General features: G+C 45.5%; 1 long non-coding RNA gene across 1 annotated transcript in view; it reads right to left on the bottom strand.

Annotated features, from left to right (window-relative positions):
* The window catches only part of LOC141145879 (uncharacterized), a 164,169-nt gene extending 148,046 nt beyond the window's left edge, over positions 1-16,123 (bottom strand). The window contains exon 1 of the long non-coding RNA XR_012244688.1: positions 16,048-16,123. This is a non-coding gene — a long non-coding RNA (uncharacterized lncRNA). The remainder of the gene's footprint in view (positions 1-16,047) is intronic.
* Between the last annotated feature and the right edge of the window lie 2,058 nt (positions 16,124-18,181).

Raw genomic sequence — 18,181 nt, 5'->3', positions numbered from 1 at the left:
AACAGAAATACCTGTTCAAAGGAGAACAATGACATCCGAAACTGGTCTGGCGTACACTTTAACAGTCCCTTGTTTTGTCACTTTGACTTCAACCTGACATTACCATCTTTACTTGGCAACGTATTAGTGACAATTCCCATAGGCCAGTTGTTTCTGCTTTCTTGACTATCTTTTCAACACCACAACATCTCCAACTTTAACATTGGGACTAGTCTTATCCCATTTCCTGCGACTTTGTAAGGTAAACAGGTAATCTCTCCTCCATCTCTTCCAAAACATATCAGCCAGACACTGGACTTGTTTCCATTGCTTTACATGAAGTTCTGTTGTACTAAAGTCTCCACATGGGGCCGACACAGAGTCTACCTTTTGGGTCAAGAGCATAGCAGGAGTGAGAACTGTTGGATTATCTGGATCTGTAGATAGTGGTACCAAAGGTCTTGCATTAATGATGGCCATAACTACTGCCATGAAAGTACTCAAAGTCTCATGAGTCAAATGAGTAGGTTTAGCTTGGAGTAACATTGTATCTAAAATGCGTCTAGCTACACCTATTAACTAGGGATGAGCCGAACACCCCCCTGTTCGGTTCGCACCAGAACATGCGAACAGGAAAAAAGTTTGTTCGAACATGCAAACACCGTTAAAGTCTATGGGACACGAACATGAATAAACAAAAGTGCTAATTTTAAAGGCTTATATGCAAGTTATTGTCATAAAAAGTGTTTGGGGACCTGGGTCCTGCCCCAGGGGACATGGATCAATGCAAAAAAAAGTTTTAAAAACGGCCGTTTTTTCAGGAGCAGTGATTTTAATAATGCTTAAAGTCAAACAATAAAAGTGTAATATCCCTTTAAATTTCGTACCTGGGGGGTGTCTATAGTATGCCTGTAAAGGGGCGCATGTTTCCTGTGTTTAGAACAGTCTGACAGCAAAATGACATTTTGAAGGAAAAAACTTATTTAAAACTACCCGCGGCTATTGCATTGCCGACAATACACATAGAAGTTCATTGATAAAAACGGCATCTGAATTCCCCAAAGGGGAACCCCAAACCAAAATTTAGAAAAAAAAAAATGATGTGGGAGTCCTCCTAAATTCCATACCAGGCCCTTCAGGTCTGGTATGGATATTAAGGGGAACCCCGCGCCAAAAAAAAAAAAAAAAAAAAACGGCGTGGGGTCCCCCCAAAAATCCATACCAGACCCTTATCCAAGCACGCAACCTGGCAGGTCGCAGGAAAAGAGGGGGGGACGAGAGTGCGGCCCCCCCTCCCTCCTGAACCGTACCAGGCCACATGCCCTCAACATTGGGAGGGTGCTTTGGGGTAGCCCCCCAAAACACCTTGTCCCCATGTTGATGAGGACAAGGGCCTCATCCCCACAACCCTGGCCGGTGGTTGTGGGGGTCTGCGGGCGGGGGGCTTATCGGAATCTGGAAGCCCCCTTTAACAAGGTGACCCCCAGATCCCGGCCCCCCCCCTGTGTGAAATGGTAAGGGGGTACATAAGTACCCCTACCATTTCACGAAAAAAGTGTCAAAAATGTTAAAAATGACAAGAGACAGTTTTTGACAATTCCTTTATTTAAATGCTTCTTCTTTCTTCTATCTTCCTTCATCTTCTGGTTCTTCTGGTTCTTCTGGCTCTTCTGGTTCTTCCTCCGGCGTTCTCGTCCAGCATCTCCTCCGCGGCGTCTTCTATCTTCTTCTCCTCGGGCCGCTCCGCACCCATGGCATGGGGGGGAGGCTCCCGCTCTTCTCTTCTTCTTTTCTTCTCTTCTTCTCTTCTTCATTTTCTTCTCCGGGCCGCTCCGCAATCCATGCTGGCATGGAGGGAGGCTCCCGCTGTGTGACGGCGCTCCTCGTCTGACAGTTCTTAAATAACGGGGGGGGGCGGGGCCACCCGGTGACCCCGCCCCACTCTGACGCACGGTGACTTGACGGGACTTCCCTGTGACATCACGGGGAATGCCACAGGGAAGTCCCGTCATGTCCCGTGCGTCAGAGGGGGGCGGGGTCACCGGGTGGCCCCGCCCCCCCGTTATTTAAGAACTGTCAGATGAGGAGCGCCGTCACACAGCGGGAGCCTCCCTCCATGCCAGCATGGATTGTGGAGCGGCCCGGAGAAGAAAATGAAGAAGAGAAGAAAAGAAGAAGAGAAGAGCGGGAGCCTCCCCCCATGCCATGGGTGCGGAGCGGCCCGAGGAGAAGAAGATAGAAGACGCCGCGGAGGAGATGCTGGACGAGAACGCCGGAGGAAGAACCAGAAGAGCCAGAAGAACCAGAAGATGAAGGAAGATAGAAGAAAGAAGAAGCATTTAAATAAAGGAATTGTCAAAAACTGTCTCTTGTCATTTTTAACATTTTTGACACTTTTTTCGTGAAATGGTAGGGGTATAAGTACCCCCTTACCATTTCACACAGGGGGGGGCCGGGATCTGGGGGTCACCTTGTTAAAGGGGGCTTCCAGATTCTGATAAGCCCCCCGCCCGCAGACCCCCACAACCACCGGCCAGGGTTGTGGGGATGAGGCCCTTGTCCTCATCAACATGGGGACAAGGTGTTTTGGGGGGCTACCCCAAAGCACCCTCCCAATGTTGAGGGCATGTGGCCTGGTACGGTTCAGGAGGGAGGGGGGGCCGCACTCTCGTCCCCCCCTCTTTTCCTGCGGCCTGCCAGGTTGCGTGCTCGGATAAGGGTCTGGTATGGATTTTTGGGGGGACCCCACGCCATTTTTTTTTTTTTTGGCGCGGGGTTCCCCTTAAAATCCATACCAGACCTGAAGGGTCTGGTATGGAATTTAGGGGGAACCCCACGTCATTTTTTTTTTTAAATTTTGGCCGGGGTTCCCCTTAATATCCATATCAGACCTGAAGGGCCTGGTATGGAATTTAGGGGGACTCCCACGTCATTTTTTTTTTTTAATTTTGGTTCGGGGTTCCCCTTTGGGGAATTCTCATGCCGTTTTTATCAATGAACTTCTATGTGTATTGTCGGCAATGCAATAGCCGCGGGTAGTTTTAAATGAGTTTTTTCCTTCGAAATGTCATTTTGCTGTCAGATTGTTCTAAACACGGGAAACATGCGCCCCTTTACAGGCATACTATAGACACCCCCCAGGTACGAAATTTAAAGGGATATTACACTTTTATTGATTGACTTTAAGCATTATTAAAATCACTGCTCCTGAAAAAACGGCCGTTTTTAAAACTTTTTTTTGCATTGATCCATGTCCCCTGGGGCAGGACCCAGGTCCCCAAACACTTTTTATGACAATAACTTGCATATTAGTCTTTAAAATTAGCACTTTTGATTTCTCCCATAGACTCTTAAAGGGTGTTCCGCGGCATTCGAATTTGCCGCGAACACCCCAAATTGTTCGCTGTTCGGCAAACTTGCGAACAGCCAATGTTCGAGTCGAACATGAGTTCGACTCGAACTCGAAGCTCATCCCTACTATTAACCTTTCCCAAGCACCTCTCATGTGAGATGAGTGTGGAGTGTTAAAGATCCATGCGCATCCTTTGTCTTCAAGATAGTCTAGAAGTTCTACATCATTTCAACATATATGCAGTTCCTTGCATGCTCCTACAAAATAAGTACCTCTGAGTGAATTAACTTAGCTCGACCACAAACAGAAAATAGCCTTCTTAGGGCGTTGATGAAACTGGATGCTGACATGGACTCAATCAATTCTATATGCACTGCTCTTGTAGAAAGACATGTAAAAAGAACAGCCCAGCGTTTGCTGTCAGCGCTACCTCCTCTGGTTCGGCGTGTTACAACTGTCCAGGGACCAAACACATCAACACCCACACTAGTGAATGGAGGCTCAGGATTGACTATCTTTTGGTAACTCTGCCATCTTTTGGCTTTCCAAATCTCCCTCTGAGCTTACGGCACATGACACATTTGTGAATGATTGCAGACACTAGACGTTTTCCACCGAGAATCCAGAAACCTGCAGATCGGATTGCACCTTCTGTTATGTGGTGCCCTTGGTAAACTGATTGTGATAATGTCTTACAATCAAAGTAGCAATGTGGTGATCATGAGGAATTATGACAGGCTGCTTCTCCTCATCTGACAGCATGGCAAAGGATAAACAGCCACCTACTCTCAATAGTCCATTTTGATCTATAAAAAGGACTGAGTTTTGTAAGACGGCTATGTTTTGGAAGCGTCTTTTGTAGTTCAATGCAGTCATATTCTTGCCTGAAATATGTGTGTTGTGCAGAAGAAATTATGACTTTCTTGGCTTATGATAGTTCTTCTAAACTGACTCTTTCATGGAAAACTCTCCAGCTTCTGGGTCGATCATCATTGGTTTTCTTCTGGAAGCTTTTCGCAACATGAATTAGTCTTGCTATGACCCTGCTTAGTCTCCTCCAATTGGAAAATCTTTCGAAGCAATGTAACTACAGTCTAGTGTCAACAGCTTTAGTACTGAAGCTTACTACTTCTGACCTAATTTCATGATCAGCTTTGGGTTCCACTAAAGAGTAAACATTGGTGTTATCAGGATTATCTATAACAGTCTGATACAGAAAATGTGGGCCTGAGAACCATATAGAGTTCTGAAGGCAAGCCATCTGTGTAGGCCTGGTAGAATAATCTGCAGAATTTTGTTCTGAGGGCACATAGAACCATTGCTCTGGACAGGTTGCTTGTCTGATCCTATTCACCCGATTGGAAACATAAGAAGAATCTCTTGGTAGTGTTACAGATATAGCCTAAGACTGTTTTACTGTCTGTAAAGAATTTCACAGCATCTAGGCTTAGGTCCATCTCGTCTCTCACTAGCTCATACAGTTCAACCGCTAGTACAGCTGCACATAACTCTAGGCGTGGAATTGTATGTGCCGGCCTAGGACTCAGTTTGGATTTTCCCATAACAAATCCAACATGACAGACATTTCCTGCATTGTTTACCTTCAAGTAAGCAACTGCAACTATTGCTGTAACAGATGTGTGACAGACTCACCCGGGACAGAGTAAATACATTTCAAATACAAGTCAATATTAGCACTTCAGCAGTGAAGTCCATTTTCAGCATGTTCTTGAAATGGAAAGCCTAAGAAGAGTTCATTCCAGTCCATAAAGCTTCAAGCAATTCACATAAGAGCGTTCATCTTTGACTTCTCAGTAAATTCCATTTCCAATTGCCCAGGAGTTTTGAGTCGTTGTACGTTTCAAAGGGGTTACCTGGCTTAAAAACTGCTAACCAATGCCCAGTTTCCAAGACTGATCAAAACCTCACTATATATGTTTTCTTTCCTGTTATATTTGGCATGGTTCATCATACTGGTTTACTTTAAAAAGTCAGGAACTGGAGCCTCAAAGCAATTGCGTATCATCCCACCGCTGCCACCAATGTCACGGAACGTCCCACACTCCGCTTGAGTGCTTCCGTCAGTATACTGCTTCCTAAGTTCTGGAACACGAGTCCAATGGATCTGGCTATAGGAACCCCCAAGAACTAGACAACACCAGTCTTGGAGTAAATCAGGACTAACTCTTTATTTGAGATCTCACACACATTTATACAGCAGGCTGACTCAAAGCTAACCTAATTAACATGAGCTAATTTACTAAAACATTTACCCAGACCAGATGACAGACTTGTGGGCACCGAGCTTCACACAGTAGTATAAACACAATAGCTGGAGCTAATTACAATTAACAATACAAACAAAACCTAATTAACATGAGCTCCAATAGGAGTCGTCCCGTCTCCTACATTGTATAGAGGACAATGTGATCAGCTCATTCAATTAACATACATTACCATAAACATCAACACAGGGTTAATTAGAACAAACAATGAGTTGAATACCCTTAGAACCTAGACTAAACTTATTTACATTAAACACATTATAGCTGACATCAGACAGGTGAGTGGAGTTGATGACATTAGCATCTCCTCACAGGATGTGTCCCAACAGTATAATTCAGTCTTATCATTCTAATAAGGCATATAACGGGTTCCAGAGTCTGTGTTTTGGGGGGACATGGAGCTGAATCCAAAGTAACACCAACCCCAGGGTCCCCAGGCATACAGCTCACAGAGAGCACCATTCCCCCAAATGCTAGGGCCCATAATCGGTGGGCAAGAGGCTTGCGTTCAGTCCCCTCCAATAGCCTCTGTCCCGGGTGAGTCTGTCACAAGATGCATCTGAAAAAAATGTACAGTTCTCTTTTGCAGGCTTGTGACAATGAAACAGGAACATAACATCTGGGTATTTGTAAACATTGTAAGGCTTGTAAAGACTCTGTCCATTGGACCCACTCATGAAGTAAGGCATCCCACTCACTTTCTCCACTTGACAGTTCACGAACTAAGGCCTTATCTTTTATGGTGACAGGTGCTGCAGACCTGAGAGGATCGTAGAGACTGTTCACAGTGGATAGAATTCCTCTTCTCGTGAATGGCTTTTCTATAGTCTCTCTATATCCCAGCTTAGGCCTAAACTTTTCTGTAAAGGAAGGGTGTCTGCTCCCAGGCACAGGTCTTTGAGATTCTTAGCTCTGTCTTCTGCGGTGAAAGCTTCCATGACTTGTTTGCTGATAGAGGCTATCTTATGTAGTCGCAGATTAGACTCTGCCAGCATTTGTTTTGCTTTGTTAAGAATGTTGATTGTCCCTTCAGGTGTGCTAGCTGATGCAAGTGAATCGTCTACATAGAAATGTCTCATCACAAGTTGTTTGGCATCTTGACCATAATGTTCTGCACCTTTCTGGGCAGCTTTGCGCATGCAGTATATGGCAACAGCAGGAGAAGGGCTATTACCAAAAACATGCACCCTCATTCTATACTCTGTTACCTCTTTATCTCTGTCGTTATCCTTGTACCACAGGAAACGCAGGTAATCACGATGGTCCTCTCTCACTAGAAAACAATAAAACATCTGTTGCACATCCCCTGTGAAGGCAATAGGCTCTTTCCTAAAGCGTAAGAGGACACCCAGAAGTGTGTTGTTTAGATCTGGCCACTCAGCAGAACATCATTTAATGAAACACCTTCATGCTGAGCACTGGAGACAAACACAACTATTATTTGTTCTGGCTTGTGTGGATGGTAAATGCCAAACATTGGCAGATACCAGTGTTCTTTACCTTCGTCCAGTGATGGTGCTACTTCAGCATGATTGTTGTCAAGAATCCTTTTGATGAATTCTGTAAAGTCTTTTTTCACTTCAGGTTTTCTTTGCAAAGTTTTACGTAGTGCGTTCAGGCACTTCATGGCTTGCTGTCTGTTACTAGGTAAATAACACCTGGGTGTGCGAAAAGGTAAAGGAGCTACCCAATTGTTTTCATCTTGGAAAGTCTCTTTATCCATGATATTGAGAAAGGCTTGATCATCTATGGACATTGCTTGTTTGTTGTCATCTTTTGTTCTCGGGATCACTGAGTTCCCTAAAGTGTAAGTCTTCATGCCACTACTAATGTCTCTATTGTAATTAGGAGAATAGTCGCAGTATGGTTTTAGGGTTTGACGACAAAGCTGTTCTGACATGGACTAAGAAGGGACTTGCGCCCACTCACTAGCACAGATGTCTTTGAAGTGTTGACGCTGTTAGGCCGATGTGTTGCTCCTAGACAAATTTCTACTATAACCCACCCTAGGTCAAGTCTTTGAGCATAGGGGGCATTAAAGGGCCCATTAATTTGTTGGCGTACCTTATGTACCTGTAGAATGTCTCTTCCAAGAAGTAGAAGAATAGAGGCATCTTTCTGGATAGCTGGAATAAGGTGTGATATCGAATTGAGATGAGGATGATGAAGGGCCACTTCTGGTGAAGGCATCTCTGCTTTATCGTCTGGTAACATATCACACTCTATCAATGTGGGAAGTGAGAGATGGACTCTCTTGTCAAGAGACTCGATAGTAAAGTCGGTAGCTCTTCTTCCTGAAGTTTCCATCACTCCTGCACATGTCGTTAGGGTGTATGGAACTGCACTCGATGTAATGTTGAAAGCATCAAAAAAGTCTGACCTTGCAAGTGACCTGTTACTCAGTTCATCCAGAACCACATACATCTTAACTGCTTTTTGCTTTTCCCCGGTGGGGTACACTGTTGCTAGGCAGATCTTTGAACATGAACGTGGAGTTATACTGTCACCACAGATTTCGGTGCATTTGGACATCACTGGGGTAGATGAATTATCTTTTTGCTCCCTGTCCCCACCTTTTGGGGCTTCTGTAACCTCTAATGGTTGGTGCAAAGTATCAGGGTGTAAAGCTGTGATGTGTCTATTACTGCCACATTCTGAACAATCCACTTGTATTTTGCAGTCTTTGGCTACATGTTTAGTGGATCCACAACACTTGAAGCAGATGCTGTTTTGTCTAAGAAAGGCTATCCTTTCCTTGACAGGTTTACTTTTGAACCCTTTGCACTTGTTTAGGGGGTGGGGCTTTTTATGAAGTGGGCAAAGTCTGTCAGGGTCTTCAAAGGTGTTTCCTATGAAAGGCTCCAGGTGGCTTTTCTGCTTTCGGCAGTTGACTGTTGGTGATGAAGGAAAAGCTGGGATCACACCTGATCTTAGCTTGCTGCTGCACAAACCTAGAAAACACAAAGAATGGAGGAAAAGGGACATCATGATCTCCTTTGTATTTGGCTCCAACACTCAACCATTTTTCTTGCAGGTTGTGAGGTAGTTTCTCCACTATAGGCTTAGTACCGCTAGCGGTATCTAAATGTGCAAGTCCTCTTAAATAGCCTTCTTCTTTGGCACACTGGACTTCCCAAAGAATATCACCCAGCTCTTGCAGTTTGAAATTGTCTGTGCTGTTTAGCTTAGGGAAAGACTCCAGTCTTTTCATTAGAGCACCTTCAATTTCTTCTGGTGAGCCATATCTTTCCTCTAGCCTTTGCCAGGCCATATCAAATCCTGCTGAAGGGTTAAATATATGTATCCTGCGCATCCTTCTTGCATGCTCTGCTAACTCAGTCCCAAACCATTTTATCATCAGGTCTAGCATCTCGGCTGCTGGTAATTCTAAGTCTTTTACTGCATTCAGAAAAGAAGACTTCCATGCCCAGTAATTCTCGGGGGAGTCATCGAACTTGAGAAAGCCTGAATTAACCATCTCTTCACGGAGATGGTCAATTCAGAGATTAACCATCTCTTTAAGATATTTAGTGACATCTTGTGCACTCTGGTGTTTGGGTTGCTCTAGTAAGGATTCACTTGGCCCGTTCCTATATGTCTCCAATAGGGATGAGCTTCGTGTTCCACGTCTAACCCATGTTCGACTTGAACATCGGCTGTTCGATCGTTCGCCGAATTGCGAACGTTATTGGCCGTTCGCGCCAAATTCGTGTGGCGCGTCACGGCCCATAATTCACTGCGGCATCGCAGTGCATTGCTGGCTGATGATTGGCCAAGCATGCACTATGACCCGCATGCTTGGCCAATCACAGCGCTGTCAGTAGAGAGAGCTGTAATTGGCCAAAGACAGGGTGGCTTTGGCCAATTATGGCTCCGGGGGTTTAGAACACGCTCCACACTATATAAGGCCGCCTGCACGGCGGCCCTGTGTAGTGTGTTCCAGTGTGCTTAGATAGACAGAGAGACAGTGTCATTTCATTTGTGTTAGCTAGATTAGGCAGGACAGTCAGTGAGTTAGCTGCACTTACAGTGTATTGTGTATATATATATATATATATATATATATATATATATATATATATATATATATATATATATATATATATATATATATATATATATATATATATATATATATATATATATATATATATATATATATATACATATACATATACATATACATACACACATATACACACACATACATACACACACACACACTGTATTCAGTTTAGCTAGATCCGTTCCTGTTATCTTCCTACTGACAGGCAGGCTTGTCTTGTTACAGTATTTACAGCTACCTGAAGAAAATTGCTGGTGTTCTTTTGTTCCTATTAGTTCCACAGTCAGGCAGCTAGACTATTTAGTTAGTGTAGTGCGTCCTCCTCACAGTGTTCAGTTAAAGCTACAAGTTAGTTTAGTGTGACCTCTGCACAGTGTTCAGCTAAAGCTACAAGTTAGGGTAGTGCATCCTCCTCACAGTGTTCAGCTAAAGCTACAAGTTGATGTAGTGCGTCCTCCTCACAGTGTTCAGATAAAACTACAAGTTAGTGTAGTGCGACCTCTGCACAGGGTTCAGCTAAAGCTACCTGTAGAAGGTTGGTGGTGTTCTCCTGATCCTATCACTACTGCAGGCAGCTAAATAAGCTACAAGTTAGTTTTTTGTGAGCTCTGCACAGTGTTCACCTAAAGCTACCAGTAGAAGGTTGGTGGTGTTCATATAATTATATATATATATATATATATATATATATATATATATATATATATATATATATATATATATATATATATATATATATATATATATATATATATATATATATATATATATATACACACATATATATATACACACACACACACATATACACACACACACATACACACACATATACATATATATATCCCAGCTTAGTGCAGCTACTGGCCATTAGTATGTCTGGAAGGCCAACAAGGAGAGGCAGACAGTCACAAGCCAATAAAAGAGGGCAAGCAGGCTCTGTGCCTAGAGGCAACAGTGCTGGTCGTGGAGACGGTGCATCCTCATCAGCACGTGGCCGTGGGACACACTTGGCCTTTTTATCGGCAGCTGGCCGCGTTGAGCTGCAACATGCGGAAGACTTGGTCGAGTGGATGGCCAAGCCGTCCTCATCCTCGCTCACCCATGCTCAGGGTACTTTGTCTGGCAAAGCAGCTGCCAACGCGGCCTCTTCCCTCGGCTCAATGGCATCAGTGACTCCTTCCCTATCCCCACCATGTCCTCCTGAAGAGTCCCTCAAACTGTATGACGATGACGACGACGACGACGACGACGACGGTAACGTGAGCACGGACAGAGGGGGTGCCCAAGATGGGCAGCAATCTGGCAGTCATGCTCCCCCTGCTGCAGCATACTGCCAGGTTTGCTCCAGTGATGAGGAGGGAATGGATCATGAGGTCACTGACTCAATGTGGGTGCCTGATAGGAGAGAGGAGGAGGAGGCACATCACCAACGAGGCAGGATGCCCTCCAGGGGCAAGCCTAAGGGCAGCACACTGACTGCATCACACCCCAAAGCTCCGCATGTGCAGGGCGCTGCTGTCTCTGCGCATTATTCCAAAAGTTCTTTGGTGTGGGCCTTTTTTGAGACGAGTGCATCAAATCGCACCACTGCTATTTGCAACATATGTCCCAAGCGTATCTCGCGTGGCCAAAACATCTCCCGCTTGGGCACCACATGCTTGACCAGACATATGTTGACCTGCCATGCAGTTCGTTGGCAAGCGTATCTAAAAGACCCACACCAAAGAACAAAGAGGACCTCTCCTTGCTCCTCATCAGCTGAGATCTCCAACCCCACTATACCTTCAGTCCTCTCTGAAACCTGCACTGAGAGGAATGAAGGTGTAGAATTAGGTGCGTCACAGCCAAGTACTTGTGGGCAATCTGCTTTCGGTACGCCAACGTCAGATTGTACCAGGCAGATTTCCCTGCCCCAGCTGCTGCACCGCCGAAAGAAGTTCGCTCCCAGTCATCCACATGCCCAGCGGTTGAATGCTAGCTTGGCAAAATTGTTAGCACTTCAACTGCTGCCTTTTCAGTTGGTAGACTCTGCCCCCTTCCGTGAGTTTGTGGAATGTGCGGTTCCTCAGTGACAGGTACCCAAACGCCACTTTTTCTCAAGGAAGGTGATTCCAGCTCTCTACCGGCATGTGGAAGGAAATGTCCATGCCTCTCTGGACAGGGTGGTCAGCGGTAAGGTGCATATTACCGCTGACTCACGGTCCAGCAGGCATGGACAGGGACGTTACCCAAGTTTCACCGTGCATTGGATGGCTCTGCTGGCAGCTGGGAAGGATGCAGGACAAGGTACAGTAGTGTTGGAGGTTGTTCCGCCACCACACCTCCAAAATGCCACTACTAATGATTGTGACACACCTCTCTCCTCCACCCCCTCCTCTTCTTCTTCCTCCATGGCCTCTTCCTGTGCTTTGTCCTTGGAACCAGCGGTGCTCCGTAGCCGTTCAAGGGGCTACGCAAGTATGCAGGCCAAAAGATGCCATGCGGTGCTTGAGCTGGTGTGCTTGGGGGACAGAAGCCACACTGGGGCAGAGGTTTTGTCAGCTCTGCAGGGGCAGGTTCAGAGGTGGTTGACGCCACGCCAACTTAAGGCAGGAATGGTGGTTTGCGACAATGGCACCAACCTCCTCTCTGCCCTCCGACAGGGACAACTGACCCATGTGCCCTGTTTGGCTCACATCCTTAACTTGGTGGTGCAGTGGTTCTTGGGCAGGTACCCGGGCTTACATGATGTCCTGAGGCAGGCCAGGAAAGTCTGTGTGCATTTCCGCCGGTCATATAATGCCAGTGCTCGGCTGGCAGACCTCCAAAAAGGAGTTTAACCTGCCCGAGAACTGCCTAATCTGTGACATGCCCACCAGGTGGAACTCAACGTTGGCCATGCTGCAGTGGCTGCACACGCAGCAGAGGGCCATCAATGAGTACCTGTGCGACTATGGCACCAGGACAGGGTCAAGGGAGCTTAGTTTTTTCCCCACGCCAGTGGGCCATGATCAGGTATGCATGCACTGTCCTGTCACCATTTGAGGAGGCCACGAGGATGGTGAGCAGTGACAGTGCATGCATCAGTGACACTGTCCCCGTTGTCCACCTGTTGGAGCATACGCTGCGTGGAATAATGGACAGGGCACTTGAGGCAGAACAGAGGCAGGAAGAGGAGGACTTCCTTAGCTCTCAAGGCCCCCTTTATCCAGACAGTGTTCCTGCGTGCCCGCCGATCACACAGGAAGAGTTGGAGGAGGAGGAGGATTGTGTCAGTATGGAGGTGGAGCCTGGCACTCAGCATCAGCAGCAGTCTTTAAGGGATCAGTCCCAAGAAACACATGGACTTGTACATGGCTGGGAGGAGGTGGCTGTGGACCATGTCGTCCTTAGTGACCCAGAGGACTCCAGACCGAATGCCTCAGTAAACCTACGCTGCATGGCCTCCCTGATCCTGCAAAGCCTGCGTAAGGATCCTCGTATTCGTGGTATCAAGGAGAAGGACCAATACTGGCTGGCAACCCTCCTTGATCCACATTACAAGGGTAAGGTTGCGGACCTTATCTTGCCATCGCAGAGGGAGCAGAGGATGAAACATCTTCGGGAGGCCCTGCAGAAAGGTTTGTGCAACACGTTCCCAGAGACTGGGAGGTTACAAACTACTGTTTCTGGACAACGTGTTGCTGAGGCTTCGGTTAGTCAAAGAAGGAGCCTTGGAGAAGGTGGCCGTCTGACCGATGCGTTCAGACAATTTTTTAGTCCGCAGCCCCAAGGTATGATCGGTTCCAGCAACCATCGCCAGCGTCTGTTTTACATGGTGCAGGAATACCTAGGGGCTAGATCTGACTTGGACACCTTTCCCACTGAAAATCCTCTGGGTTACTGGGTCTTGAGGATGGATCACTGGCCAGAGCTTGCACAGTATGCAATTGAGCTACTGGCCTGTCCTGCGTCCAGCGTTCTTTCGGAACGCACATTCAGTGCTGCTGGAGGCTTTGTAACTGATCACAGGGTGCGTCTGTACACCGACTCGGTCTATCGACTGACCTTCATAAAAATGAATCAGTCTTGGATCACCACCAGCTACCAAGCACCTGATGCTGATGTAACCGAATAATTTTTTTTGAAATCTCAGATCCCTTCAAAGACTGCCTATGCTGATGCTGAGTGACTATCCTGAGTAATTATCCTCTTTCTCCTCAATGATCACGCTGATAGCTTGTAAGAACATTTTTGGTTCTGGGCGCCGCCACCAGTGCCTAAGGACCAATTTTTCAGCCCCTGTTCAACAGGGGCATGTAATTACAATTTTTGATCTAATATTTCACAGCAGGGCCCGTTTCTGCACCCACCAAGAGCGAGTGAGGACTTAGTGTTGTGTCACCAGCACCACCACCAAAGGCCCAATTTTTCTGCCCCTGTTGGGCATGTAATTACACTTCTTGATTTAATATTTCACAGCAGGGCCCTGTGATGGCTTACAGTGTTGTGGCCACAACAACACCTAAGGCCCAAATTTCTGCTGAGTATATAGGGCAGGCCCCTAGTTTCAAACATCCAATTTACAAATGACTCCTACTTGCAAACAGGAGGAGACAACAGGAAGTGAGATGAAATCTACCCCTAGGAAGGGAAATTCTCTCCTGTAAGAGTTAATATGGGGAAAACATTTCTCCTTTTCACTGATGCTTTATCACCAATCCTTGTTTCACAAAAAAACCCACATTTTCAAAAAACATTTGTCATTGGGACAAAAAGTGAGGTGAAATCTTCTGAAGAGGAGCACAGGCTGCAAAACTAATGTCACAGGGGTGATAACCCTTCCCTATGTTTTCCAAAAAGCTAAAAATAGATTTTTTGGCTGGAGCGAAACACGTTAAAAATGTACCAGTTCAAAATTACAAACAGATTCTACTTAACAACAAACCTACAGTCCCTGTCTTGTTTGCACCGCCTGTATACTGCTGTTCAGAGTACAGAGCCTGTATACTGCTGTTTCCTTTTTTAATTTGGGTGCGGGGTTCCCCTTAATATCCATACAAGGCCCAAAGGGCCTGGTAATGGACTGGGGGGGTACCCATGCCGTTTGTCTCACTGATTTTCATCCATATTGCCAGGACCCGACATTACATTAAAGCTGCAAGCAGTTTTAAATGACTTTTTTTCCTTTAAAAATGACATTTTGTGCAGGGACTGTTCTAAGCACGGGAAACACGCACCACTTTACAGGCATACTATAGACACCCCCCAGGTACGATATTTAAAGGAATAATTCACTTTTTTTTTTTTTTTACTTTAAGCATCATTAAAATCACTGCTCCCGAAAAAACGGACATTTTTAAAAGTTTTTTTGCATTGATACATGTCCCCTGGGGCAGGACCCGGGTCCCCAAAACCTTTTTAGGACAATACCATGCAAATTAGCCTTTAAAATTAGCACTTTTGAACGTTCGAGTCCCATAGACGTCAATGGGGTTCTAACATTCGTGCGAATTTTCGGTCCGTTCGCAGGTTCTGGTGCGAACCGAACCGAGGGGTGTTTGGCTCATCCCTAGTCTCTAATGGTTCATCTTTAAATGTTCTGGTATTGCTGGCTTCATGGGTTTGTTTGCGTACACTCAGGGTTTCTGCTGGTTCTGGTTTAAATTCAGCTGACTCTGGATTGGGAAACTGTTTTGTTGCATTGCTGTTAAAAAGTTCTTGGACATACTCCTTTGTACGTTCTACTGAGGAACGGGGTTTCTCAGGCACATCTGGGCCTTCATGGATAGACCCACTTCCAGATCGCTCCATATCAGCATAAGCTGAAGTATATGCAACTTTGCTTCCTGTTCTGATTTTTCTTTTTCTGCTCTTTCTTTCATAGTGGCAGCCTCTTTCTCAGCAAATTCTAGCTGAACACGAGCTGCTTCTGCTTTGGGGCGAGCTCTGACTAAAAGGGCACTTGCTAATGAAATCTGACTGGACCTTGTTGATTTAGACGAGTGTGAGCGTGTATCGTCTTGCTGGACACTTGGCATGCTCTCCCTGCCTTGATGTGTCCCAGGTAGGTGATCTTCAGCCTTATACTGTCTTCCTGATCTTAGACTCATTCTGTCTGTGCAGAGACTAATATCTCCAGGCTTGTTGTGCTATCACCTTCTCAAAACACTGACTATGTGTGGTTCTAAACGGACAGCTAAACACTTGTCAGAGACTCCAGTAAATGGAAGCCCAATGCTTGATTTGTCTACCGAAGTAATCCAACTTTATTTTACTTCTTTTGTATTTATTTTTAGTTTTTAATTTGTGAAACTGCAATACAATACAATAACAAGATATCAGTACACATAGAATAACTAATCTAGCATAAATGACAGATGACACAACAGAAAGGCACTTACAGGTGATGGTGTCTCAAGCCCCTTGAGAGAGAAACAGACATGCTGCATCCATGTAGAATGACAATCTAAAATGGCTGAAGAACTTCCTAAACCAAAGGTCACATCCTTTCTGAGAAATGTACATAACTGGAAATAAAGCTGATACAGACTTTGGCCACTAGATGGCAGTGGTAAACTACACATTCTATATAAATAACTATAACTTAATTAGCCTGCAAGTCTGCACAATGGGCAAACATTCTCATTGACACGTTCCTAAACCTTGTGCACAGCCCTCACAGAAAAGTTGAAGCTGTTATAGCTTCAAAGGTTGGGCCAACTCAATATTGAACCCTACAGACTAAGACTGGGATGCCATTAAAGTTTATGTGTGTGTAAAGGCAAGCGCCCCAATATTTTTGGTAATATAGTGTATCTTTGGTCAACTGTATAAATATTATAGCCCATTTGAGGCAACGAGCTTGTATAAGACCCCACTCAGCAGCTCCTGTGCACTTGCGTGTGCTGAATTTGCCATAAATCTACTCCAAGTATTATATGTATATATAATTTAATATTTATTTGAACTGTTTATAATAGAGCTTTAAATGCCTGTTTTAACTTTTTAGCAAAGACAAGGCCTGGGTGTTAGCTGTCTATTCTGCAGCTTAAGTTAGGTTCCACTTGGGTTAAAGCCCAACTCCGATTTTTTTTTGTCCCTCAGTAGTATGTAGAAAAAAATTGCAGCTTTGGCTCACTTCCTCTCTGGCATTGTGTCCTACAGTAATTTGATATCCTAGTTTACTCAGAATATAGCAGAAGTCTTCCAGCTTGAAGGGCACTGGGCATCATTTAACTGGGAAGACTGAGGACATACTGTGAGTTCATGGTGTCATGGACCCACCATGAGGGCAGGGTAACCATGAAGCCCTGCTCTGACAGTGTAATGATGCGGAGAGCAGTACTGTCATCATGTGACACCAGTACTGCCCAGCACTGAAGAAGAGCTGAAGAGTAGAAAAAGCTCTGTACACAATCTGACTAGGGATGGTCCCGATGTTCGAATCGAACTTAAGTTCGCCTCGAGCATCGGGTGTTCATTTGTCTGCAAAAAAACGAACAAATTGGGCATTCGCAGCAAATTTGAGTGTTGTGGAATGCCCCAAAATGCACTGCGAGATCGCAATGCATTGACAGCTGCTGATTGGCTAAAGCATGCACCTGACCTGCATGCTTTGGCTAATCACATCTGCTGGGCTAATCACATCTGCTGGGAGAGCCATGATTGGCCAAAGGCAAGGTGCCTTTGGCCAATCATGGCTCAGGGGGCTAAGTCCACGCCCCACACTATAGAAGGCTGCTTACACGGCGGCCGTATGTAGTGTGCTACAGGGAGGAGATTGAGAGAACTTGAGCTAGATTTGGCAGGTTAGTTAGTGGCGTGCAGGCAGTTAGAATATATATACAGTGCATTCAGTGTAGATTATATATACAGTGCAGGAAGTCTAGTATATATATATATTGTAACATGAGGGACCATTAGCTCTTGTGGTAGATGCATTTGTCAATGGATCAAGCCAGTCAGGAACAATATTTTAGGGCATGGTAGCCCATTTTTATGAAAAAGGCAAATAAAAGTCTGTAACATAAAGGTTTCCCATGCAGGGGTTCTTCTCCAGCCAATACACACAACGGAAAATACTAGCCCACCTGGCTTTCTCTTTAGCAGTACCTCTGCTCATTACACTGGTCCTCAGGCCATAGGTTTCTTCAATGTGGACGGCTTTACTTTAGCGCCCACAGCACCGCTCTGTCCTTAGTCCTCAGGCCGTTTACTGCCTCTTGCAGTCACACACGTTCTGGTTGCCTCCTGGAGACCTCCTGTCTCTCTTGGGGTTTCGCAGTCATCAACTGGGATCCATGAGGTATTCCCATACCTTCATTAAAAAGGAGTGTGCTCACCTGAGCACACACCCTGCTGGTCCTCCACAAAACCTGGACACAGGATTGGAGATTCCATCCCACCCAAGACACAATGGAATCTCCAAACTACAGAGCCCCATGCCGGAATACCAAAACCTGAAGAAAGCTGCGAAAGCAGTTTTCTGCAGTCCACATCTATGCTCTGCAGTAGGGATGAGCCGAACACCCCCCT

This window comes from Aquarana catesbeiana, linkage group LG05, assembly GCF_042186555.1.
Source record: "Aquarana catesbeiana isolate 2022-GZ linkage group LG05, ASM4218655v1, whole genome shotgun sequence".
Lineage (NCBI taxonomy): Eukaryota > Metazoa > Chordata > Amphibia > Anura > Ranidae > Aquarana > Aquarana catesbeiana.
This window is presented reverse-complemented; position numbering and strand designations above follow the sequence as displayed.